The sequence below is a fragment of the Rhinopithecus roxellana genome, chromosome 3 (assembly GCF_007565055.1).
Source record: "Rhinopithecus roxellana isolate Shanxi Qingling chromosome 3, ASM756505v1, whole genome shotgun sequence".
In the NCBI taxonomy this organism is placed as follows: domain Eukaryota; kingdom Metazoa; phylum Chordata; class Mammalia; order Primates; family Cercopithecidae; genus Rhinopithecus; species Rhinopithecus roxellana.
Genome location: NC_044551.1, coordinates 54,664,167 through 54,690,412, shown reverse-complemented (window position 1 = coordinate 54,690,412; position 26,246 = coordinate 54,664,167). Strand labels below are relative to the sequence as shown.

General features: G+C 41.6%; 1 long non-coding RNA gene across 1 annotated transcript; it reads left to right on the top strand.

Moving 5' to 3' along the window:
- Positions 1-991: 991 nt before the first annotated feature.
- On the top strand, positions 992-3,934 carry LOC104655772. The gene is made up of 2 exons (XR_747027.2): positions 992-1,312; positions 2,959-3,934. It is a non-coding gene; the product is annotated as an uncharacterized LOC104655772 (long non-coding RNA).
- Positions 3,935-26,246: the final 22,312 nt, after the last annotated feature.

Sequence of the window (26,246 nt, the reverse complement as noted above, 5' to 3'; positions counted from 1 at the left end):
ACATTCAGAAGCCCAGACCCTTCTAGATCTCATTTCTCTCTCATTTTCTAGTTATTAATTCACTTCTTTGGGTGGAGAGGCGAGTGGGGGAGGGGAGCATCAGGCTTTGCAATTATAAACCGCCAATGAAAGTGCAAAGCAAGCTGCATAAAAACGAAGCGTGCATCCCAGCCTCCAAGGTTATATAGGATTCAATATGGCTGAAGCCCACCACAGTTGCAGAGTGCATTCTGGGGTTTGATGCCCCTCAGTGCCAGCAGAGTTGAGCAGCCCAGCCAACCTCCTTGACCCAAACTGGAGTGCTATTCTGTGATACTCGAAGAAACCATCCCCAGGGAAGGAGAGGCAGAGGAATGGACACATGCCCTTGTCCTAAAGCCAATCTCGGCAGGCAGGAGGAATTCCCGGGAGCTCACACCTGAAGTACACTGTGGCTAAAACAAGCACAGCTTAAAAGTTAAACAATCATTTGTTTCAGGTTTATTTTAATCATTAGCTTTGGGACTTCCAAGATGATTACTTTGTGGGTTAATTATTTTCTGTGCTGTGGCTTTCCAAACCTAATTGCTCAGCTTCATTATTGTACATAGTGATCCATAGCCCATTCCTAAAATTACCTGTCCAAATATTTTCCCTTTTGAGTATCACTGAGAATTTTCTATTTTTCTCTCTGAGTTGGAACTTTGCGTAAATAACTTGGTTGGAGATGCTTGTGTGATTTTGAAGATTAAACCAGGGTTATCATTGGGCAGGTGACAGAACTCAATTGGTAATACTATCAGGATTTGAAAGAAGACTTTTTCAGGACTTTGCCCACCTGAAACCTAATTAACTTCAAGCCAGTGGTTCTCATACTTTAATGTGCATAAAAATCACCTGGAATGCTGTTAAAACACAATTTCTCAAACCCCATTCCCAGAGATTCTTATTCAGTAGGTCAGGTTCCAGAACTTGCTTTGCTCACAAACTCACCAGTGATGTCAATGTGGCCGGTCCAAGAATCACATTTTGAGAACCACTGCTTTTGGCCAAGTCTCCATGAGTGAAAGTTCTCAACCTCTGATTGCAAGTTTATTTTGACTATTTACCATAATGTCAACTTCAATGCTCTTCTTGAAGGCATGACTTGTCATCCTAATATAATTAGCCCCTCTTTCAGCAGATCAGACCTACGATATGCCTCAGCCTCTGGAGGACACGGAGAAAATGGAAGCCATGGAGGAGAAAAGAGAAAAGTGTCAGAGGACCAGGATATACCCTCAGGACTAGCACTGTGCCTGCCATAGAATGGGGTCTGCTCAGTGTTTTTTGGGTGAATACATGAGTGAGTAAATATGATAGAATTTCAAGACTCCCATACTTCAGAAAGGAGATCTTAAGTCAAGAAGAGAGAAATGCTATGTTTTATTTATATTGAAATATAATCAGATATTTTCTGTTGGATTTTATAAAATTACATATGAATTTTTGTGGGGGAGGGGGAGTAAATAATACTTTAAATTCCTAGGAAGCTGGAGCCATAGGATGAGTCACTGTAGAAAGCAGGCAAAATCCCTTTATAATTAAAAACATAACTCTCTAACTTATCTAATTTTGCAAGTTTGGGATTTCTTCAAGTGGAAAACACTGCATTTTCATTTTAAGAATCACCAGCTTTGCTTTTTACTGAACAAAATAAAAGTATGGATTTGGGCCTGATGTTTAAAACCTGAAATCTTAAAATCAGAATCTGCTTCTTTTCATTTCTTCCTCCTGAATATTTGACCCTCAAATCTGGGTCATTTTAACAGGTAATCAGTCTTAATAACCACAAAACATTGAGCCAATATCACAGAACACTAACTTAGGATGGCTCTGCTGACTTTGACCAGAATGTGATCACCTGTACTAAGTAAGCCAAACTCTAGAAACTGACTACTGGGGGCCCGTGGGAGGAGTGTAACACTGAAGTCCTGCGACTTGCTTAGTGAATTACCTCATCTAAGGTAAATTTGTAGTAAGGTAACTAACTGGCGGTGCTTTTCACCACCCTTTACAGCATGTCTTCAGTTCTGAGGTTTTTCTTGCCAGAACAGGACAAAGGGCACCAGGTGGGCAGCCTCCCAGGTGGGACCACACTGGGTCCTCTGTGCCCTTCCAGCTGGGAAGGCACAGGGGAGACAAGAGCAGAGCTGATTTATCTTCCCCTATCTTGCCTGTTGCTTCAGCCCTCAGGTAGCAACTGGTGAAAAAGAAAATTCCTTTATAAATCTAAATACACAGTATTGTAGAATTTTTAAATAGACCTTTGAGAGCATGGTGCTTGACGCTTCCTTCTGCCAGAGAAGGGTTGGAAGGCCCAGATAAGTGGATCCCAAGATCATGCATGCAGCTAGTCTGTGGCAGAGATGAAAAGTGAGTGTGTACTTAGACTCAGACTCAGATGGAAGGGACCATGTGCTGCCCTAGCCTGTTTCGCCTCCAGGAAGAACAGCCTGTCCCACTGCTGGGCTGTGAGATGTTCCCATCCTGGGGTTAACCATCCTGCCACAGGCTACCTAAAGGGGAAAATGAATGCAGAGCACTATCAACAACTTTCAGTTCAACAAGTATTTATTGAGCACCAGCTATGTGTCCTGGCACTACACTGTGCTCTGTCAGCCCTAGAGTGAGTCAGACATGGCATTTAATGACAAGGTAGGTTACAACCAGGGAAGTCTACTTTTCATCACTTTACAATAGCTGTCTCCTTTGTAATGCTTTGCAAACTGGGGTATGCCCTAGTTTGTCTCGAGCCAAAGATGAAACTAGTTCTTTCTTCTGGAAGTTTCCATTTTCCCTGATTATAAGTACTCTATTTTCTTGCTTTTATGACATAGATTTTTTTTTCAGATTATAAGTTTTGGATATCTGAGATGGAGTCCTCTTAAACTCAAAATATGCATTAAATTGGTGATTGTTCTTTTTTATCTGATACAGGTTGAGCTTCATCTTAGAATGAAATTCTAAATTGAGGGGGCTAAAGGAGTTGAAAATGGTATCTGTAATACTAAATTTCAGACTGCTGCACAATATATCAGTTTTAGGTAATTTTTAAAAGATAAACAAGTACAAGACTTCAAAGAAGTCTCTCCCTGGTGAAGGGTCCCTTCCGGCTTCACCTTAGAGTCTCTGCACTTTTAGTTCATCTCATTCGGGTGTTTCAAGGGAACAGAAAAGCCCTGGTTTAGATGATGCAGGGTTTTCTGATGCCAAAGTGAGAATGATAAAATGTCTGAAGGAAGAACAGGATGCTATGCATTCCAGGCAGAATCTGGACTTGAAAACAATGAAGCACAAATGCTTTTAGATGAACTGATTCACTTTTATTTTGTAAACATCCTAGAAGAATTCCATTTGCACTGAACTGTTTGAACCACTGCAGAGCTCTTGGTCCTTGTAATCCCCAAGGAAAGTCAATCTATCCCGTCCTGCTACATCTATCCCGTCCTGCTACACTGTGTTTCTCCACTTTGCCCCTTTTCTCAGTTCTTTGTGATCAGCATAAAGTTTGAACCCTTCCTCTTCTCACCGTCCTGACTGGCCACCTGTCCAGCCCTGCGGTCAGCTGTACTGACCAGCAGACGGTGCCTCTCTTGCCAAGTGGAGCCGATGCTCTGTAACCATTGTTTGTGGGGCCACACTGCCGTCCCCATCGTTGCCCCTCCAGGACACTCGTCAACAGCTGTGAGAGGCTTCCCATCCTGGCCTATATAAAAGGAAGGCCTGAAAACGCTTCTCGGAGCATCAGTTCATAGGTCACCGCAACCGGCCGAACAATACGCGATTATTCAGTGGGCTCCAATTCATTTGCCTTCTGCTCCTCCCCCACCGTTACCCTTGAGAGAAAACTAATTTGCAGAAAAATAGCCCCTGCCAGCCAACTTCTTCTCCTAAATGTATGCTGACCCCGAACTCTTGTCTCAGTGGGTCCTTATTCTCATAGTCAATGCACAAGAGTTCTGAAAAGCAGTCTTCTCCTTTAAAAACCTCCCCCACCCCCCAGCATCTCAGTCCGGGAGATGCTTTCTTTTTCTGCTATTCTTTGCTTCTCTTTTTAACATGTGTGCTGAAATTGGCACTTTCTCTGTTCAGTTCACTCCCCTTCTAGTATTAATGCAGCAATGGAGAAATGTGCGCAATTTTTCCAGTCTCTGCGCTCGGCGAGCCCATGGGTGATGGATGAAATGTAACATGCTCTACCTTACATATTACTATTTAAGGGAAGCGCCCAGGCCGGCTGGTGATGCATGGTTTGCTCCACAGCGCCCTGTGCAAGCAGGGAGCCCAGGCTGCCTGCACCGTTGTCTGAGTAAATAATGGGGCTAATAGCATTTGGCGCAAATGAGACTCCTATAGAGGGCATCGGACTTGTTTATCGAGTTATGATTTTTCTTTGTCAAGAACCCTTCTCTCCCTGTCCTCACCAGAGCTTCCCCAGTGTGGCCTGCCTTGGTTATCTGGGGAGGAGGGAAGGTCTCGGGGAGTTCAAGATTTTGTAACTAATATTGAACGCCAGGGAGAATGGATGCCAAGGTCAGGTTAAGAATAAAGAAAATTGATTTGGAGGTCAGGGTCATGATGTGAAAGGCCTTCAGTGCTGCCAAAATATTTTCATTATCGCTGTTTTTGTTACGGAAAAGACGAGGCCCAATGTAAGAAGGCTAAGAGGTGGAGGGAGGAAGCCTCAGAGAGAACCAGGGGAATCAGAATCCTAGTTGTGATTTACTGGGCTTGTGTTTTCCTAGTTTCTTTGCCTGGCGTTTGCCTCACCCGTAAAAGTATGCGGATGTCTGGATGGACTAACATTGACAATGAAACCCTTTCCCACAGAACCTAGTGGGTCTGGGCTTGGACTGAGCTGAACTAACTCTCTCTCCCTGCTTCTCTTCTCTCTCTCTTTCTCTCTCTCTCCCTCTGTCTCTCTTTCCTCTCTCTTCTCCCTGTCTCCCTCTCTCTCTCTCTTAGCGTCTCTTTCTCCTCTCTCTCTCTCTCTCTCTCTACCTCTCTCTCCCCATCTCTCTCTCTCTCTCTCTCTATCTCTCTCTCCTCTCTCCATCTTTCTCTCCTCTCTCTCTCTTTCTACCTCTCTCCTCTCTTTTTATCTCTCCCTCCTCTTTTCTCCCTCTCTCCCTCCTTCTCTCTCTGTCTCTCCTCTTCTCTCTCTCCCTCCTTCTCTCTCTCATCTCTCCCTGTCCCTTGCTTCTCTCTCTCCTCGCTGCCTCTCTCTCCCTATCCCTCTCCTCCCTCTCCCTATCTTTCTCCTACCTTCTCTCTCCTCTCTCTCTTTCTCTCTCCTTTCTCCCTCTCTCTTCTTGTCTCCCTCTCTCCTCTTTCCCTGTCTCCCATCCTCTCTCTCTCCTCTCCCTCCCTGTCTCCCTCTCTCTGTCTCTCTTCCTCTCTCTCTCACTCTCTACCTCTCTCCTCCCATCTCTCTCCACCCTCTCTCTCCTCTCTCCACCCTCTCTCTCCTCTCTCCCCCTCTCTCTACCTCTCCCTCTCTCCCTTTCTCTCCTCTCTCTCTCTCTCTCTCTGCAAAGAAGCTGGAGACAAGTTCTTCCACTTCTATTTGCAGTAGTGAGCTATTTCATGCATCACTGTGAGTCTCCTTTTCACCCATTACTACAACATATCTACAACACAGGGCTGTATATTTTAACAAAATCCTGTTATTATTGGAGCTCTGACCTGATTTTGTTTCTATATTCTGAAGCAGAAAAGACTCCAGTGGCATGAAATTAGCAACACATTCTGCTAGTGTGTTAATTGTGTGAGAGTTTTTGGCAGGAGAAATTCCTAACACAACACAGAATTTATTTTTTATTTAAATTTGGTAGCGGTTTCATATTGTGTTTAAGGAGAGGCACCATGGCTTAAACCACTAGGGATTTACTGTACATTCAGGAAAAGGAAAAAAAAAAAAAAATCAGCCTAATTCAGTGGTGCAGAAGGAATTTTTTTTACTTAGCAGGGAAGCTGCTAGCGTTGATTTCTAATTCATGATGAGAAATTGGCATTCCCAGGCAGTGGTTTGGGACATCCTTGGGCCCCAGTTCGGTATCCAAATGCAGTTGTATCAGGCAAGTAGCAGATTCCCTCTTTGATAAAAGCAAACACACATGAAAAGCAGAAAGTCAAAATCTCCCAGGCCAGAGGAGCTGTTTTTCTCCAGTGTATCATCTTTCTGAGTCTCCCAAAGATCAAAGGTTATGATCTAGTTTGGATGTGTAGATAGAAAAACATTGATAATGAAGGTCTCATGTTAAAATTTGACCCCCAGTCTTGGAGGTGGGGCTTGGTGGGAGGTGTTTGGGTCAGGGGGCAGATCTCTCAGGAACGGCTGAGGCCATCCCCTTGGTGATGAGTGAGTCCTTGCTCATTAGTTCACATGAGAGCTGGTTGCCTGATACCTTCTGCTCTCTCTCTCGCTCTCGCTCTTGCCATATAACACGCCTGCTCCTCCTTCACCTTCCACCATGAGTGGAAGCTTCCTGCGGCCTCACTAGAAGCAGATGCTGGCACCATGCTTCTTGTACAGCCTGCAGAATTATGGGCCAAATTAACCTCTTTTCTTTATAAATTACCATCCTCAGGTATTTATTTATAGCAACACAAAATAGACTAATACAGGTCACAGTGTATGGACATGGCTGTCCCCAGAAAGGGGAAGGATGAACAAACAAGCTAACAGGTGTATACCATAGAAGAGGATGGACTCCTCCCCTTGGGGGCAGTAGGCAGCTCTGAAAGAAGAAAAAGGTAAAATAATGTTTGCTGAACACTTACAGTCTACCAGTCATTGTATTGGCAGGCATATACCATTGCATTTCTTAATCTGACCATACACAAAACATGTGATTCTCTGCTCACCCTGAAATCAGCAGCTCTCTGATCCTTTTCCCCCTCTCCTCCACGCACTTCCTTCCTTGCCCAACCCTCACCTCTGAGCTCTTGTCTGAGCGGCTCTGGGCTGCCCTGGACAGCTTCTAGCTGTTCCCCTGCCCTTCACTGTGTGGCTCAGCCCAGCAGTTTAAAGCAGAACAGACAAGGGCTCTTCTCCCCGGTGGCATCACTTCTGTAACAAGTCTTTCTCTAGAATAGTTAGCTATGCCCTGAATTTGATTCCTGGTGTATGGCAGAAGGACACAGACTAGGCTTCAAATCCCAGCTCTCTCACTTTGTGTCGTTGGGGAGATTATTTACTCCCTGACTGGACCTGGGTTTCCACATCTGTGAAAGAAACAAGCACAATTTGGACCAGGTGACAGGTGCAGCATTCTCACCCCTGGGGCTGGCCTTCACTAAGTTCCTTTGCTTCTCAACCCCACAATCATGGCAGTCACATCTATTGAACCCACATTAGGGGCCAGACACCACACTAAGCAAGGTATAAAAGGAGATGTCCTGGAGGTCCTATGGAGTGCATACAACACCTCATTTAACCCTCCCACAACCTGGAGTGGGGGGAATTTTTATACTCCTTCTTCAAATAGGAAATCTGAGGCTTAGACAAGGGAAACCACTGTGAAGGGCATGGCTCGGATGTCACCCTGATTTGTCTGATTCCAAAGACTTCTTTTAACTTCAGTGCTTCTCAACCCTGGCTATCTGGGGAGCTTTTAAAACACGGATACCAAGACCCGTATCTTGGACTAACTGAATGGAGGTGGGGTTGAATATCTCTAGCTTTGAAAAGTTACAGGAGGACTCTAACTTGATGCTTAGAAGGTGACGGAGCCTCTGTCTTGATAATGTTCCACTGCCGACAACATCCACCCATGTCCACAAACTAGGGCTTCTTAACTAACACAGGAGTTTCAAAGGCCAGTTTTTACCAGTGATGAAGGATCTGCTATGGGCTGGGCACTTTATGTGATCTCTGATCCTTACAGCAACTATGCAGGAATGAGATGTAGTCAATTTTTTTTGGTTCAAATAACTTATAAAAATAACTGGTACACACAAACCCTCAGTCAATAGTATTATTAATATCAGCACTGTCATCATCATCATCTCTTGGATCCTCACAGCAGCCTCAGACATGTCAACCTGTCTCCTCAACATCCCTGGAATGTGTTCATTTCTCACTGTCCCTGCTGCCACCCATTTCACCTGAATGCCCATCATTTCCCACCTGGACAGCTGCCATAGGCTTTTAACAACTTGCTGAAAACAACCTCATCCTCTCCCAATCTATTTTGTACAAAACATCCAAGATGATCTATTTGAGACACAAATATTTAACCTTCTCTGGTTAGGAAATGGTGATGTCTATCAGGGTCACTGCACAGGACCCTGGTAGGTTGGTAGGTTGAACTCTTCATAAAAGCACCAAGTACAGAGGCAGGTGGTGCTGAATCCTCTCCCCACTCTGCTTGTCCTGCCCAGAGCCTGGGAGGGGGCATCAGCCCTGAGGACAGGGTGTCTATTTGTGCTTCATGGGTACAGAGTGTGTGTGTATGGTTTGGTTTGGGTTAAGAGGTGTGTGTTTTCTAACTCACACAAAGGTTTGGAAAAGAGCAGCAACAGCCATGAAATTGGACCAACTGCACTGAGTCATTGTGCTAGATAAATGTGAAAATTTAAATAAAAAGGAGGCTCCCTCCAGGAGTTGAAATTTGAACCCAGGGTGTCAGTCTCACCAGATCCTCTCCTAACCCCTGTTGTTTTCCCTGGAAGGCAGAGAAATTATGCTCTCAGGGAGATTCCACAGATAGAAAATTCTTTGGGCAGGTCAACTAGGAGAAGCTCCATAGAGGAGAGAGGGGCAGTCCCTCCTTTCAAGACCAAAGGTGGGCCGACAAAAGCCAACCAGCCTGTTCCCCTTGCCCATCTTATTTAGTTAAGGCCTCAATTCCTTTGGCCTTCAAAACAAAGTGTAGTAAAACTTTTGATGAAAAAAACCTTTCTTAGGAGAGAAGAATTTAGATGACAAGGGAAATGGTTATGCTTGGCATCTGATCTCTGTTTCAAGTAAATTCATTCTCAGCTACCTACTTGATAGGTAAGGTAGTGATAAGGAAAATTAGATTTTAATACAATATCTATCATTATTCTTCCCCATCACATCATTGCTTTTGCTGGCACCAGATTGAAAACTTGGCACAGCATTGTAGAACTGGAAAGTCTCACAGAAATAATCTAGTCCACATGCTGGCGTCCCAAAGCCCCTGTAGGATGGGGGTCTTCATGTGACCTTTCAATATTTGTGAGCTTCTATGTGTGTTAAGTTGGCACAGACTCACTAAAACATCATTTCTTTGCCTTTGACTAGAACTTTAGTAACTTAACAATGTTCATACTTTGGCCATCTCACGCTAAGTTCTTGCTAGCAGCTATGTCTTTCATTAATAAAAGTGAAAATGAAATCACTGTGACCAAAAATCACACTCACAGCTCATGGAAGATTCTTGATTCCCAGACTAAGGTTTATTTCCACCATACATTCCTGTCATTTTCTTGACATTTAGGTCAATGAAGAATTTTTGTTTGATTATTAGTTTCAAATCACTCAGCTTAAATTCCAATGTAATAAATTCTTTTTTCAAATTTTATTTTAAAGATGACTATAGCTGCTATACATTTCAAACTGGATTATTCACTATCAATAGAAATAAATACAAAACAAAGCATTGTGATTGAATTCCAGCTAACCACAGTTTTGCCGACCAGGGCTCTTAAATTGAGGTCTATTCCCTCTTTGTTAAGGAAAGAGGGTGGAGGAGATGAGGAAATGTTGAGAGGTGTTAAAGGAAAATTGGCACCAAACTGAGGCTCTCTCTAGACTTATTCAGAATATGGAAAGGCAATAAAAAGGGGAATACATTTCTCATAAAAATTATCTCATAGTTCCTGCTGCCTTCAACCCATGGGAGAAATAACCATATTACAGAAGTCAGAAATAGAGCCTCTGCCCCAACCACTACCTGACTCTTTCTGGTTTGGCTAAAAACTCACTCCTTTCTTTTCTTGGATGGACCACCTCTACTTCTCCTTCTTCTCCATGACTTTTGGATCATTTTATCCCCTTTGCTCCCCACTTCCAGAGCCCTGTCTACTCTACTGGGTCTCAAGCCCTGGGGTTCACAGCTTGTTGGTGAGAAGGCTTAGAATCTTGGAGATAGAAGAGAGAGTGGGGGGACAAGGAGGAGGAGGAGGAAAAAGGAGGAGGTGGTAGTGAATACAGCCCATTGTTCTCAAGCAAGTCTGAATATTCCCAGTCAATGATCCACACTTGTTTCACCCTTAAATTCTTTTTTGTTGTTGTTTTAATTTTTCTTTTTTCTTTTCTTTTTTTTTTTTTTTTTTTTGAGACAGGGTCTCATTCTGCCATCCAGGCTAGAGTGCAGCGGTACAGTCATGACTCACTGTAACCTCAAATCCTGGCCTCAAGCGATCCTTTCACCTGTGCCTCCTAAAGTGCTGGAATTACAGGGGTGAGCCACTGCGTCTGCTCAAGCCCTTTAACTCTCCTTCCCATTTCCATTGTGCCGTGGGAGTGTAAGGCAGCCTGAAAGCTAATTTTTACCCCCTGATAGAGCCTTCAGCCCTTTGCCTCCTTTCTCCTGCCCCTTCCTCTTGTGTCTCCATAACATACATGATGCTTCAGTCTTATCCTTTGTAGCTTTTATTCTGTCCTGCCTTCCTTCACATTCATAAATCACAACACGTTTTCTTACTTAATGATGTGGGCTAGATGATTACTCTGCATTTTCTATCCTGTTTACCATCCTACCTGGCTGAATTTTTGAAATTTAATAATTTGAAGTCACACAGAATGCAGATATAGATACCAGGCTTCCTCGTTACTTGAATCTCCTCAATTAGTTACTCCCATGTCCAGTGTTCTCTGTGTTTGTTTATACTGTAAAGCCCTGATTATCTGAAACTCCTTTATCCAGAAACTCTGTTATCTGAAATAAGGTTGTATTACTGGATGTGTTTTATTTACTTCAAGAACTGCCTGGTTCACCTGAACCCTTGCTTATCCGATTTAATTCAATGTTTACCTGGATTCTTCAGATCAGCAGGGCCTTGGAGATCCCTACTCCATTTTCTTATTGTTTAACCTCTGCTGCAGAACAACTTCAATTTCAGTCTTACTTTCCATGGTAGAAATGCATGCCACGTTATCTGCATCCTACAGTTGCTCCGCTATCTTTATTCCTGCCTCCTTTCTAAAACCCATGTTAAAAAAAAAAAAAAGAATAATTGAACTTTTTAAACCTCCTGTTGTATCATGAGGCAGCATAGTCAAAGGGAAAGGATGTTGTCATGCATCTAGGGACCTGACCTCTGTTCTTGGCTTGGTTCTGTAGTTGACTGTGTGACTTAAAACAAGTCCTCTAAACCACCATGCATTTCTGTTTCCCAATCAGCCAACTGGGGATAACAGTGTCTAGGCTTCCTTGTTACCTGAGATTACCTGACGTAGGAAGTATAGTTGTAGAAAAGTTTTGAGGGGAATAGTCTTTTTATAATTAATCTAGACAGAGAGAGTCATTCATAATTAAGTAATAATTAATCTAGAGAGGCCTTACTAATTCTTTTTATAATGGCTCACATTTGGCAAAGAATAAGATTGAGAAATGTTAAAGAAAAATTGGCACCAAACTGAGGCGACTGAGACTTTTTCTAGATAATACAGAAATGCTGATTCATAGCAAATGAGTATCTGTACTCCGCTTGCATGCTTCTCATAATGGAAAGATCACTATGTCTTTTCAAAGTTTTCATTACTAAACTATCAGATATTTCTTTCTCGCATAACGCAAAAAATATCCCTTTGTGAAAATTTCACCTGCTTGTCCTACAGCAATTCAATTTACCAACGATTTGCAAAGGCCTGTGTCAGTTATCTGGAGTTACTAAGATAAATTCAGCTTGGGTTCTGCACTCAAAATCTTTGCACATGGCAGGATACCTAAGACATGTTCTACAAATGAAAGGTCAGCTGTAGCATTGGATTTCTTAAAGATAGAGATAGTTCCGCTGCTGGCTAACATGGAATAATCGGGACCAGACTTGCCTTCCTTCCTGGAACAACCAAAATAATGAGCAACACTTTTCAAGACACTGGATGTCAGGCAACAAAAAAAAAAAAAAAAAAAAAAAAAAAAAAAAAACAGTGATTCTCAAGTGATAGGAAACAAACAATTGCCCCTACAAAATAAGCCTTCCAAAAACCTACTGCCTTGGGAGAACTTTCCAGTCCTCATGCAAGGAATCCAGACATAGGAGTCCAGTGAATTCACTGAGAAAAGATGGAAATGAGATTCCTGGAGACCTAGACAGCTAGAGTTTTTGGGATAGTGTACTGAAAAGGAGAGAAAGAACACCAGTGATCTACCAAGGCTCCCTCCTGAATATTCTGCAGAGTACTGATCAACAAACGCACATGAGGAAAGTTTCCAGCAAGGAAAGTCTTACCTCCACAAATTAGAAGGAACAGGACCATGCCTGTTTCTACCAGCCAGACTGAGAAGCCTCATAATTTGTGGGGCATTGGGTATACTAGTCAGAAGGCTGTTTTCTCAGTAATGAAAAATAATTCACAGTAGACTGAAAACAGCTCTGGGTTTCACCTAACAAATCTTAAAAACAAGACCAAAAAGTAGTAAACTGTTTATAGGCAAATTAACTGCATCCCTGAACAAAGCTCAAGAATATTTATAGGAATACAACAATAGCCAGTACCTGACAAAATTCACACAGTACGGTACTCAGTAAAAAAATTACCAGGTATGCAAGAAGGTAGACAAATATGACCAATAATGAGGAGAAATAGCTACCAATCAAAACCAACCCAGAGCTGACACAGATGTTAGAATCAACAGACAAGGACATTTGGACAATTCTTATAACTGTATTACATGTGGTCAATGAGTGAAGAACAGACATAGAAGTTATTTTAATTGAACTTAGAAGATATTTACATGGAACATCTAGGTATGAAAACTACAATTTCTAAGATAAAATTTTCACTGATGAAATCAGTGGTAGATTAGACATTGCAGAAAAAATTTTTAGAAACTTTAAGACATAGCAGTAGACACTATTCTCAAACCACAGAGAGAAAAAAGAATAAAAACAAAAAGAACAGAGACTCACTGACTGATGGAACAAATTCAAGTGGATCAATACTAGTGTAATTTGTGTCTAGAAGGAGAGTAGGTGGGGGAATGGAAATAGAACAAGAGCCCAAGCACAGATACCGTAAAGAAAAGGTAATCAGCTGTGCGGTGGCTCACGCCTGTAATCCCAGCACTTTGGGAGGACAAGGCAGGTGGATCACCTAAGGTCAGGAGTTTGAGACCAAACTGACCAACATGGAGAAACCCCATCTCTACTAAAAATACAAAATTAGCCGGGCGTGGTGGCACATGCCTGTAATCCCAGCTACTTGGGGGGCTAAGACAGGAGAATTGCTTGAAGCCAGGAGGTGGAGGTTGCAATGAGCCAAGATTGTGCCATTGCACTCCAGCCTGGGCAATGGGCAACAAGAGCAAAACTCTGTCTCAAAAAAAAAAAAAAGGAAAGAAAGAAAGGTAATCAAGGAACAACATAAACAAATTGTTCAAAACCAAAACCAGGGTAAAGAGTAAATCTAAAAAGCAATCATAGAAAAAAGGCACATTATGTATGGAGGAAAAAAAAAAACAGGAGAAGTTCCTTATCAGAAACAATGTGAGAGCATTGCTTAAAGGTGGAGCAACACCTTTAAATATGAAAAAACTGTTAATGTTGAAGTCTACACCAGTGAATAGGCCTTTCAGAAATGAAGGCAAAATAATTTCCAGACACACAAAAGAAGAAAGAATTTGTCACCAGTAGATCTATGCTGCAAAATATGTTAAAGGAAGTCCTTTAGTCAGAAAAAAGATGACACAAATTGGAAATCTGAACTACATAAAGAAATGAAGAGCATGGAAATGGTCATAGCATAGGCAAATATGTAATCTTTATTATTATCTCCAAAAAGTAATTGACTATTTAAACAAAAATGATAAAGTTTATAATATATGTAAAGAAAAATCTATGACAAAAATAGCACAAAACCTGGAAGGATTATGGATCTGCTGCCATTTTTTGTTGTTGTTGTTTTTGTTGTTCTTATGTACATAATGTGAGGGTAATGGATGTGGTTTGTTGTAAGGTTTTTAAGCTATGTGTAAAGTGCAGTATAGCAAAACAAAGAGCTTTAGCTAAGAAGACAACAGAAGAGATAAAATGAAATCATAAAAAATATGCAATCTAAAAGAAAGCAGAGGAAATAGAGAACAAATAATAGATGGAGAAAATGGAAAACAAATAGCAAGAAGATAGATTTAAATCTAACCATATCAATACATCACATTAAATGATCTAATACCAAAATGAATAGACAGATATTGGCAGAGCAAATAAATAAATATGCTGCCTATAAGAAACCCACTTTGGAGGACAATTGACATCTAAATAGCATTTAGTTTTTCAGCCCATAAGCACAGTATATCTCTCCATTTATTTAGCTCTTTAAATTTTATCTCAGCAATATTTTGTAATCTTGTCAGATTTGTTCCTAAGCATTTCACATTTCTGAAGTCATTGTAAATAGTATTATATTTTAAATTTTAATCTCTAATACTTTGTTGTTGGTACATAGAAATACAATTGAGTATTTAGACTGATCTTCTGTCTGCAACATTGCCAAGCTCATTTATTAGTTCTAATCACTGTATTATATATTCCATAGGATTTTCTACATAGATAATTTGCAAGTAAAGACTATTTACTTTTTCCTTTCAACTTTAGATACTTTTATTTATTTTTCTTGCCTTATTGCACTAGCTAGAACTCTATTACAATGTTGAATAGAAATGGTTTCCTTGTCTTGTTCCTGATCTTAAAAGAAAAACATTCAGCGTTGTATTATTAAATATATTGTTAGGTGAATTATATCCTCTGAAATGATACAAAATGAGTCTACCTGCTCTATCAATGAGAGCATAATTTTCTACCTATGTGTCATGCACTGATGATACAGCAGTGAACCAAACATACAGAAATCCCTGCCTCTCATGGAGTTTACTTACATTCTAGAGGGACAGATAAACAGTAAACAAGATACACTAGTAAAATCTAGGGTGCATTGATGGTGAGAAGAGCCAATGGAAGGGAGAGATGAAGTATCATTAGGTTGTATAAAATGTTAGTGATTGTGACCTGGAAGGGCTAATGAGCACATCACTGAGTTGTTTCTTTGTCCTGGCCATTCATTCTCTCCCTCTTTCCGTATGACTACTGCTTCAGGCTCTCATTATTTCTCATGTGTACTATTGCAACAGCTTGCTATCTGGTCTTCTTGTCCTTAGGCTTATCAAATCTCCATACTTCTACCACAGTGCTCCTTTAGTGAATTCCCATTTCTTACAGGATAAAATTCAAATTTCTTTGGAGCCCATAAAGTTCCTCTCATGAGCTTGCCTTTATCTTCCTAGCTTTGTCATTCTCCCCTTTCCCCTTTGCCTCCTATACCCCAGCCTTATAAAACCATTTGCTATTTACTAAATATGCTCCACTCTCTCATTCCTCTGAGCTTTTGCCTAGACTGTTCCCTATTTCTATATTGCCTTTATTCATTATATGCACATAATAAATCATTTAAATGCCACTAATAAGCATTACCTCTAGAGAAAATGTCCTGGACCATTTTAGGAAGAGCTGGGTACTCCCTCTTCTACTTCCTGGGCAATCCGTATGTATACAAATTAGAATGTTGAATTTCTTTATTGAATGGTAATTGTCTATTTACTTGCACGTCAGTCCTACTGGACTGTGAGTACCTTGAAACAGAAACTGGCTCTACATCTTTGCTTCCCTAACCTTGTTCTGGCACATATGGATGATCAATAAATTTTTGTTGGAAGAATAGCTGTATATGTAGAAGAAATGAAATATCCCTGATCTAAGACTTCATTTGAAGACATTTCAGTGTCCTGGATATCTGGCTTGTCATGACTCCCTGAACAACTGCTGAATGCACTGACGTACTTACTCAGTGTCGTCAGATCAGTGCAGTGTCTAGTTGTGACAATGACTTTCCTTCACCTGGGCATTGTTTAAAATGAATTTAGTATGAACTTGATTAAATCCTTTGGAAAAAATGCCACACTTTGAGTGTATACTAAGTTTGTGGTCAACTAACACCTTCAAGTCTTTTTCACTGATGTAAAACCAAGTCTCCCAGCTAATCCATGCTGACCAGTCTTTCCCTTTCCCTACATGCTAGATAAAACTCTTGTCCCTGCTCAACTCATCTCATTTTGGTCCTAAGGCATCACTCTTAGAAACATTTTAAAAATACTTTTGTTCTTTTATTACATTAGACTTGTTGCCATTTCAAAGTGTAGTCACTGACATATTGGGAGAAGAGTAAACAGTGAAACATAAGACTGCTGCAGAGGATATTTAAAGATTGTAACTCAGGAAGTCTCAGGGTGTACCTAAGCTTCCGCCCTATGGCAGACGTTTTAGCTTAGACCTAATCTGAAGGTACTCTTCTCAACAAAAGCAACTGATTTTCAAATCTTGTTTTAATTATTGGAGTATCGACACAGAACAATGTAAGATATAGATGCAGCTGATCAGACCATAGAACACTGAAATTACTGCAAGGAAGAACAAATATGCTGCCAGATACCAACACAGAGAAGCCATTCCCAATATTTTAACCAACTGATGATACATTTTAGCCTAGGAGTAACCTCATTTAAAGATGATTTTAAAGGTAATAAAGTGAACTTTAATAATAACTTAAGCAAAAAATGGAAAATACACAGATAGGATGAAGATGCAAGAACTATTTATTCAGGATGTTCTAGTTCATGGGTACTGTTGGTGTTCACAGGGAAGAAAGACAGAATGCTAGAACATCATTCAAATTACAACACCTGTCACACCCAGACTCCCCAGTTCACAGAGAACTGGAAAGTGATCTTGTCATTTCCTCTTCCTCCTCATGGCTTCTCCTTCTTAAAGTTTTCATTGCTTCCCAGCCTCTGGCCCATAACTTTCTCCCAGAGCTCCTAACGAGGCCATCTCCTAGGATGCAGGCCAACCTTCTGAGGGTCAGGCGTAATCCCTGGTCTAAGCCTAGACAGTTGGTACAAAACATGGCAACCTCTAAATCCTATACAAAGAAACACTTTGGCTGCTTACTTAAAAGGGAATTCTTAAAATGCTATACTCTGTGCTGGGAACTAATTGATTATGTGCCAAGAGCTTCAAAGACATACTATCCCAGGTATCTATTGGTGTGTAACAAACCACCCCAAAATATGGGGGTATAAAACAACAATTATTGTACTATGCTTATGACTCTGGAAGTCTGAAATTTAGTCAGGGCACAAGTAGGGACTGTTTTTCTCTGTCCCACAAAGTCTGTGGCCTCAGCTGGGGTGGCTCAAATAGCTGAAGATGGGTATTAACCACACAAAACAAAAGGCCACTGTCTGGGTCCTCTGTTCTTCTCCACGTGGTTTCTTCTAGAGCAAGTCCTTCGCTCATGTACCTGATATCTGAGCTGGGGTAGCTTGAACAGTTTGGGTCTGGCTGTCCTCACTGTGTCTCCACATGGCCTCTTCAAGTGCTTACTTTGGGATTCTTTACCAAGGTCCTGGAAACCAAGGCAGAGAACTTCAATGCTTCTTAAGACCTAGCTACAAAGACAGGCAGTATCATTTCAATGTAGGAGGAGATTACTTTCTCCTAGGCTAACCTGTGTTATCAGTTACTTAAAATTTTGGGAATGACTTCTCTGTGTAGGTCTGTGGCAGCATATTTGTTCTTGGGTGTGAATACCAGGAGGTAAAGCTTTCTGGGTAGCCATTATTGGAGAACAGCTGCTTTCTTTGGAAAATGGCTACCACACATAAATTCTCTCATTAAGCCCTCACAACAATCCTATCAGTTCGGTACTCTCTTCTCCTATTTTATTTAAAAGAACAAAGATTCTGAAAGGTTAAGCAACTTGCTTAAGTTCACACAGTCAATAAGGGTCGGAGATTAGGACCTGCGGTTATCTGTTTCCAAATCTGTGCTCTCTCTACACATTCACGCTATTATCAGTTAGTATCAAGAACCACACAAGGAAGTGACATTCAGTTTTCCATCTCCTCCAGTCCAGGAAGGACTCTTCAATTTCAGATGTGATGAAGACAATAAACAAATCTCTTGAATCTGATCACAGTCACGTGATAGAATGAAAGCCATATGCACTACTGTTAATTCACTTTGATTACATACTAAAGTACTATTAATAGTAGTAATGGTAATAATAACAGATAATGTTAATTGAGTGCTAACTGTGCTTCAGACCTGGGCTGAGCACTTTATATTTATTTACTGTCTAAATTTTTAACAAGCACCTTATATGATAAGCACTAGTATTATCCATATCACAGAGAAGTAGCTTGTAGAAGTTAAATGGCTTACCCAAGATCACACAACTAATAAGTGACAAAGTTGGGATTTGCACTCAGGGAAGTCTTGACTCTAAAACAGTTATTTTAAGATCAGTTTTATTAAGGTATAATTTGCATATAATAAAATGCATCCATTATAAGTATACAGTTTGATGAGCTTCAACTTCAGAAAAAATAAATAAATAAATAAATAAATAAATAAATAAATAAATAAATACCTTGGCCTTGGCATGTAAAGCCTTGTCTTGGGCTTCATTTTCTTGAGAAATGCAGGCTAAGGCAGTTGGTATCAGATGGCTAGTGGGCATTAGAAGTGGCTCTAGAAATCAAATGCTCAGGGTCAAATGCTCAAGATGGAGCATTCATCAGTATGACAGGAAGAAGGAGCCCATTTCTGGTCATAAGTGGGGTGGCACAAAGAAGCCTTGCACCAGAGAGTACTGGAAGGAAGAGCAGGTGGAAGGTGGCACCTATACCAATTAAGCAGTGTGGCACAGTGATAGTTATAGGAATCAGGACTTGGTTGGCTTTTGTTAATGGCTTTATAAGCTATTCCGGTTATCTACTGCTCTGTAACAAACTACTCCAAAACTTAGGGCTCAAAACATTATATTATTTTCTCTTATGATATGGTAAGCTAACTCAGTTGAGTTGGTTGGTTCTCACTCAGGGTATCTGATGTGGTTCTAGACACATGGTAGCTGGGTCTGGAGATCACATAAGGCTTCTCTGGGCTTGAAGTTCAAGATGGCTCACTCACATAGCCAGCACTGATGCTGGCTGTCAGCTGCAAACTCATCTGGGGCTCTCACAGCATAGAGGGCTCAGGATAGTCACACTTTGAACATGGTGGCTGGTTTCCCCCAAGCAGACATTCTAAGAGGCAGGAAGTAGAAGAACTAGGGCAGCTATACTCAGAATTGGCACTATATCATTTCTACTTTGTTCTTTTCATCAAAGCAGTCACAGTGCTCAGCGTATTTAGGGGAGTGGAAGAGCAAGATTCTATCTCATAATGGGAGAGTGATAAGTACGTGTCCCATGTGGAATGAAAGATATTGTTGCACTCATCTTTGGAAAATATGATTTGTCACAAACAAGCTTATGTCTACTAACCACCAGATAATCACACCTGATTGGCAATGTCCTAGCATATCCTTAAATTCTACAGTTGCAGGATGCACTCTGCTGAAAATCAAGGCTAGAATTCACTTTTAAGGCATGCAGGATTACAAAGACAATTGAATGCATGGCCTCAACAGATGTTTTTTGCAAAGTCAAAACTCCTAATATGAAAGGAATAGGACCCTGAGACCTGGGGTAAGAACATTTGGGTAAACAAGCCTGCAAATAGTAAATTTCCGGCTTTATGAACACTCTGGACTCAAAGGAATAAAACATCTCCCTGTTTCTAAACAGCCTGCCTTTATGCAGGAATGCAGCAAAGGCCTCAGCTGAGGCAAGTGCTTTGCAGGACAATGCTCATCCTCAAATTCTGACTTTGCCCTCTTCTCATAACCAGTAGCTGGAGTCATGTCTCAGCACAGCCTGATCCAGGAAATACAATGCCTTTTCCTTGTATACCTTGCACGACCTAGCAAACAGGCACTGGCAGAATCCAGGAAAACACATGTGGGAATACATCTTGGGAGAGTTGGATGAGGAAATCCTGAATATAAAGATGGATAGGAAGAATTAATTGGTATGCAAGTCTTCTTCCATGACTCAGAATTTAACATCCTGGCAAAAACATCTGGACCCAGTTCTAACACATTGGTAGGGTGACTCTTTGAAGCTTGAACACAATAGGCTACAGTGAATAAGGTAGAGTTGCTAGAATAAATTTGGTGGAGTATCAAGAAAGGGTCAGAAGGAGGTAGAAATGTTAAAATGGATTTATTAGTGAGATCAGAGAATTCTTCATCTGTCTGTATTCCTCAGAAAGTCCCAGAGGGTGTTCTTTTGACTAAAGCAATAAGAAATGCACTGCTGAAGAAAGTACTGGCTTCTTTTGAGAAGTGCCAATGGTGTCTGTCCCTCATAAACTGGGGTTGATAGTATGAGATGCTGCTACAACACTGGACTTCTTAGCATCATTCAGGATAACAGGATTCTGGCATGTCAGGGACCAGGCAGCAATTCTTAAGTGACAGTAGCAAAGTATAGGTATATGTGATTACTATAATGGACAAGAAGATTGGAAGATGCCTCAGCTCTCAGGCACCTGTGACAGTGGCTAAAAGACCAAGGTATTCCTACTGGTGAGACAGATGAATGGCCAACCAGAGTGGTATTTGACTTGTAGAATTAGAAAAAAATTAAAAGGAGAGCTGCCACAAGCACACTTCAAAGTGGATCCAATGGACCCATGAACTCAACCTGAGGTTATTTCCCCAATGTCCAAGAGCATAATTTGGATGGATAAACAAAGTAGCAGCAGAATCCCCCCACAGGTTCCCTAGCCTATTGAGTAAAAGCCATTAGGGTAGGAAGGGACAAGTGGAAGTCTCTGAAACTATCCAGCACAACCCCACCAGCCAGGAGACTGTACCCAAGTCAGCACTATTTCAAAAGAAAATTAGTGCCACCAGCAAAGAGAATTGGTACCATCACTTCCACTGGATGATGTTCTCCAACATCTCTATATATAATTCACCTGAATGGTGCTTGGAAAAATAAACTGACAGATCATGGTGGATGACAGTGGACTACCCTAAACTTAATCAAATGGTAGCTCCAATCTCAGCTGCTGAGCCAGATGGGATATCTTTACTAAACAGACCAACAGAGCTTCTGGCACTCAGTATGTTGCTATTGATCTGGTGAATATGTTCTTTTCAATCCTCATCAATAAATGGGATCTAAAGCAGGTCTCCTCTAAGTGAGAAGGATATCAGTACACATTGATAGTCTTGCCTAAGGCTATGTGAAGCCTCTTGCGCAATGTCACAAAATAGTCTGCAGAGATCTTAATTGTCTTAATATTCCAGAGGCATATGGACTATACTGGCACACTGTCTTGATGGCATTATGCAGATTTAACCTGCTAAACAGAAGTACCAACTTGAGTGTCAGGGGTGAGAATGAAACCCCACAAAGATTCCCCAACCTGCCCATCAGTGACATTTTTAGGAATCCAATAATTTGAGGCACGCTGGCACAGAGTCTTTGAGGTAAAGCACAAGATGTTAGATCTTGTACCTTATTCTGGCTTTCTATTGCTACATAACGAACCACCCCAAAACTTACTGATGTAAAACACCACAATACGGCTAAACCGATGGATTCTGTGGGTCAGGAATTTGGACAGAGAACAGCAGGAATGTCTTGTCTCTACTTTTAGATTTCTGCCAGCTTTGCTAAACTGGGCATCCATAATAGAATTCAGCTGTAATCCCTTAAAGCATCCATTTATGTGAAATGAACTAATTTCTCTCCTAGGTATTTAGAATGACATAGTGATGTGCCATACTTGGTAGAACTGAGAAGATAGTCATTCAAACCATTTTCTGTCTTCTGTAGCTCAGATAAAAAAAACTCTAGTTGAGAAAGGCTGGCTATAACCTAAGTTGGGAAAACTCAGGGCTGAGGGGTGACACAAACTGGGCTGAAATCTTCTGGAGTCATCTTCATTTACATTTCTAATGCCTAAGCTGTGTCACTTGAAGGCTGGGCTCATTGAGGGCCATCGAATGGAACTCCAACGTATTCCCTCTCCATGTGGCTTAGACTCTTCACAACACAGCAGTTTGCAAGTAGTTGGAAGAGGAATGATCCTACTGAACAAGAAAGAAGTGACCTGGTCTTTTATGATCTAGCCTCAGGAGTCATATAGTACAGTACTGCACTATATGTATTTTGTGTGTGTGTGTATAATATACATATATATTTTATATATACACACACAAAAGTATATACTATAGTATACTAAAGTTATATGGCATAGTAGCTTTCACCATACTCTATCAGTTGAACCAGTAAGAAGCCTAGCCAGATTCCAGGGGATATGACATAGACCCCATCTCTTGACAGAAAGCATATCAAATAATTTTGAGATGTTTTAAAGCCACTTAAAATATTTAGAAGTCAGAGATAGCAAATACTTCTCTTGGGAATATTGCTCTAACTCATTTTTTGGGTAACTTGCAAGGCTGCCAGTTTTGAATGTCAGAGTAAGATCTGCAGCAGGTCCGGGCTATGATACAAGTGGCCCTGACACTCATGCTAGATGGCCAGCAGATTTAATGGTGCTACTTATCGCAAATAAAGATGTTATGTGTATGGAGTCTCTGACAAGTTCAGAAAAGAGAGTTGCAGTACAAATCCTATGGTTCTGGAACTAGGCCTTCTTTCTCCAACAGAAAAGTACATACCATTTGAAAACTAGCTCCATCCTGAGCTCTGACAGAGATGAATCTTCTGCACATGGGACATCACGTGACCATGCAGGTAGCTCTCAACAAAGCTACCCCTGTTGAGCTGAGTATTTTCAGATCCACAATGTTGGTCACAATGTCAGGCAGGCATAGCAGTAATCCATCATACAACAAAATGGGCCAGAAGAGATCCAGAGGGTGCAAGTCAATTCCATCTGCCCTAGATTTCTGTGTTACCTACCTCTCTTGTTCAGTTCACATCTAAAGTCTTTTTTTTTTTTTTTTTTTTTTTTTTTTTGGAGACAAAGTGTTTCTCCGTCACCCAGGCTGGAGTGCAGTGGTGCGATCTCGGCTCACTGCAATCTCCGCCTCCTGGGTTCAAGCGACTCTTGTGCCTCAACCTCATGAGTAGCTGGGATTACAGGCGCAGGCCACCATGCCCACCTAATGTTTGTTTTTTTAGTAGAGACAGGATTTTGCCATGTTGGCCAGGCTGGTCTCAAACTCCTGACCTCAGGTGATCTGCCCACTTCGGCCTCCCAAAGTGCTGGGATTACAGGCGAGCGCCACCACACCGGGCCCTAAAGTCTTGTAATTCCCTATAACCAACCAATGAGGACAAAAAACTTGAACTGAGTTCATAGATGGGCTGCCTTAACAGGCTAGTGGTAGTGAAAAATGGACTACCACCAGGCTAGAGTCCTATGGAGGGGTGGTCCTGAGGACAGAGAAAGTTACCCCTCCAGTAAGCAGAGCCGAGAACAAGCCGATGCACTTACTCATTCTCCTTGTAGGGCAGGAGAAGTGGTCTGAGTGAAGGTTGTATCTGAACCCACTGGCAGTGGCGAATGGCTTGCTGGTTGGGTCAGAAGCCTCAAAGCAGATGGAGCTATAGTACTGGACACATAGCATGTAGATTTCTCTCTCACATCAAGGCTCACCAGAGAACCTCCTCTGCAAGTGAGGCACTAAACAACAAGGTGACAGGATGTCATGAGGATATCAGCCAGCCTCTCTCCCTAGCCACTGCATGACAGACGGAACATAGGACAGGGATAGAGGCTCTGCATGGCCCCAATGGCATTAGTGCCATCTCACCAAGACCAGTCTAGCAACTACTGTCCTGAATATGTGATTTTCACTAGAGAGACTGATGTGAAACCCTCCGTCACTCCATGTGGTACATGTCTTGAAGAAGACCAGCCAGTCACTTGGTGATAGGCTTTTTACATCAGATGCCTTCTACACTGGAAGGATCAGTGATTCATTCTTACCAGAATAGATACTTATCTGGACATGGGGTTGCCTTCCTTGCCCCAGTGACTCTGCTAGCACCACCATCAACTTACATTCTGACATGTTTGCACAGGATGTTTGAGGAGTTAGCATTCCAGGGGAAACCCTTGACCAATAGATGCCAGAAGCCAGGAAATGTTCCTCTCTTCTGTTCTTAGAGGACAGTCCTGAGATATAATCTCTATAGTTCCTTAGAGAACCAAGCAGGATGGAGGCCCACTTACCACAATAGAGACCAGTTCAGTGGAGCACCTTGATCAGCCTTCCCTCCTCTTTGATGTCTCTCAGTCTCCCATTCCTGGTGCATCTATTTCCCAAAACAATCCACGTGCATTCATGCACTTTTACCAGGCTCTGTTTTCTGGAAAACTAAGGCTAAGAAGACACTGTCTCTCTTGTGCTTACTCATAAAGCATGCTTTTTCTATAAAGTGAGAGGTCTGTGTGTTATAGTTCAAGAAATTACTCACATTGGCACCAAAGGGGTGTGTGTGTGTGTGTGTGCGCGCGTGCACACACATGTGTTTAGGTAACAAGGTTCCTGCCTAGGTACTGTGGAGGCTTTGAAAGGATTCTGCTCATGGCTGTGACACCCATCCCACTGGTCTTCATGTAGGTTGTACAGGTGCTGCCCTGTCCAAGTGGGCTTGGCCGAAGAGTGAGTGAGGGCTTCATTCACCAAGCAGAGCACTCTAGCACAAGCTGCATGTACACAGAGGAAGGGTGTCTGTTCCTAATTTATAAAAGGAACTGTCAGCTCGCTAAGCCCTGTGCCCTAGAGGCACTTCCACCCAACGTGGGTGTATTTTCTTTTCTTTTCTTTTCTTTCCTTTTCTTTTCTTTTTTAATTATTTTAAGTTCTGGGATGCATGTACAGGATATGCAGGATTGTTACATATGTAAAACTGTGCCATGGTGGTTTGCTACACCCATCAACCCATCACCTAGGTATTAAGCCCAGCATGCATTAGCTATTTATTCTGATGCTCTCCCTCCCCCTGCCCCCACCCCACAGGCCCCAGTATGTGTTGTTGCCCTGCCTGTGTCTATTTGTTCACATTGTTCAGCTCCCACATGTAAATGAGAACCTACAGTGCTTGGTTTTCTGTTCCTGTGTTAGTTTGCTGAGGATAATGGCTTCAGCTCAATCCATGTCCCTGCAGAAGACATAATCTCATTCCTTTTTATGGCTGCCTAGTATTCCATGGTGTATATGTACTACATTTTCTTTTTCCAGTCTATCATTGATGGGCATTTGGGTTGATTCCATGCCTTTGCTATTGTGAGTAGTGCTGCAATTAACATATGCATGCATGTATCTTTATAATAGAATGATTTATATTCCTTTGAGAATGAGTTCATGTCCTTTGTAGTTACATTGATGAAGCTGGCAACCATCATTCTGAGCAAACTATCGCAAGGACAGAAAACCAAACACTGCATGTTCTCACTCATAGGTGGGAGCTGAACAATGAGATCACTTGGACACAGGGCAGGGAACATCACACACTGGGGCCTGTCATGGGGTGGGGGATGGGGAAAGGATAGCACTAGGAGAAATACCTAATGTAAATGACGAGTTAATGGGTGCAGCAAACCAACGCGGTACATGGATATATATGTAACAAACAAAACGTGCACATGTCCCTAGAACTTAAAGTGTAATAATAATAATAAAAGAATGATTTATATTCCTTTGTGTATATACCCAGTAATGGGATTGCTGGGTCAGATGGTATTTCTAGTTCCAGGTCTTTGAGGAATCGCCACACCGTCTTCCAGGATGGTTGAACTAATTTACATTCCCACCAACAATGTAAAAGTGTTCTTATTTCTCCACAGCCTCACCAGCATCTGCTGTTTCTTGACTTTTTAGTAATCATCATTCTGACTGGCATGAGATGGTATCTCACTATGGTTTTGATTTGCATTTCTCTGGTGATTAGTGATGTTGAGCTTTTTTTCATATGTTTGTTGGCCAAATAATGTCTTCCTTTGAGAAGTGTCTGTTCGTGTCCTTGGCTCACTTTTTAATGGGGCTGTTTGCTTTTTTCTTGTAAATTTGCTTACGTTCCTTGTAAATTCTGAATATT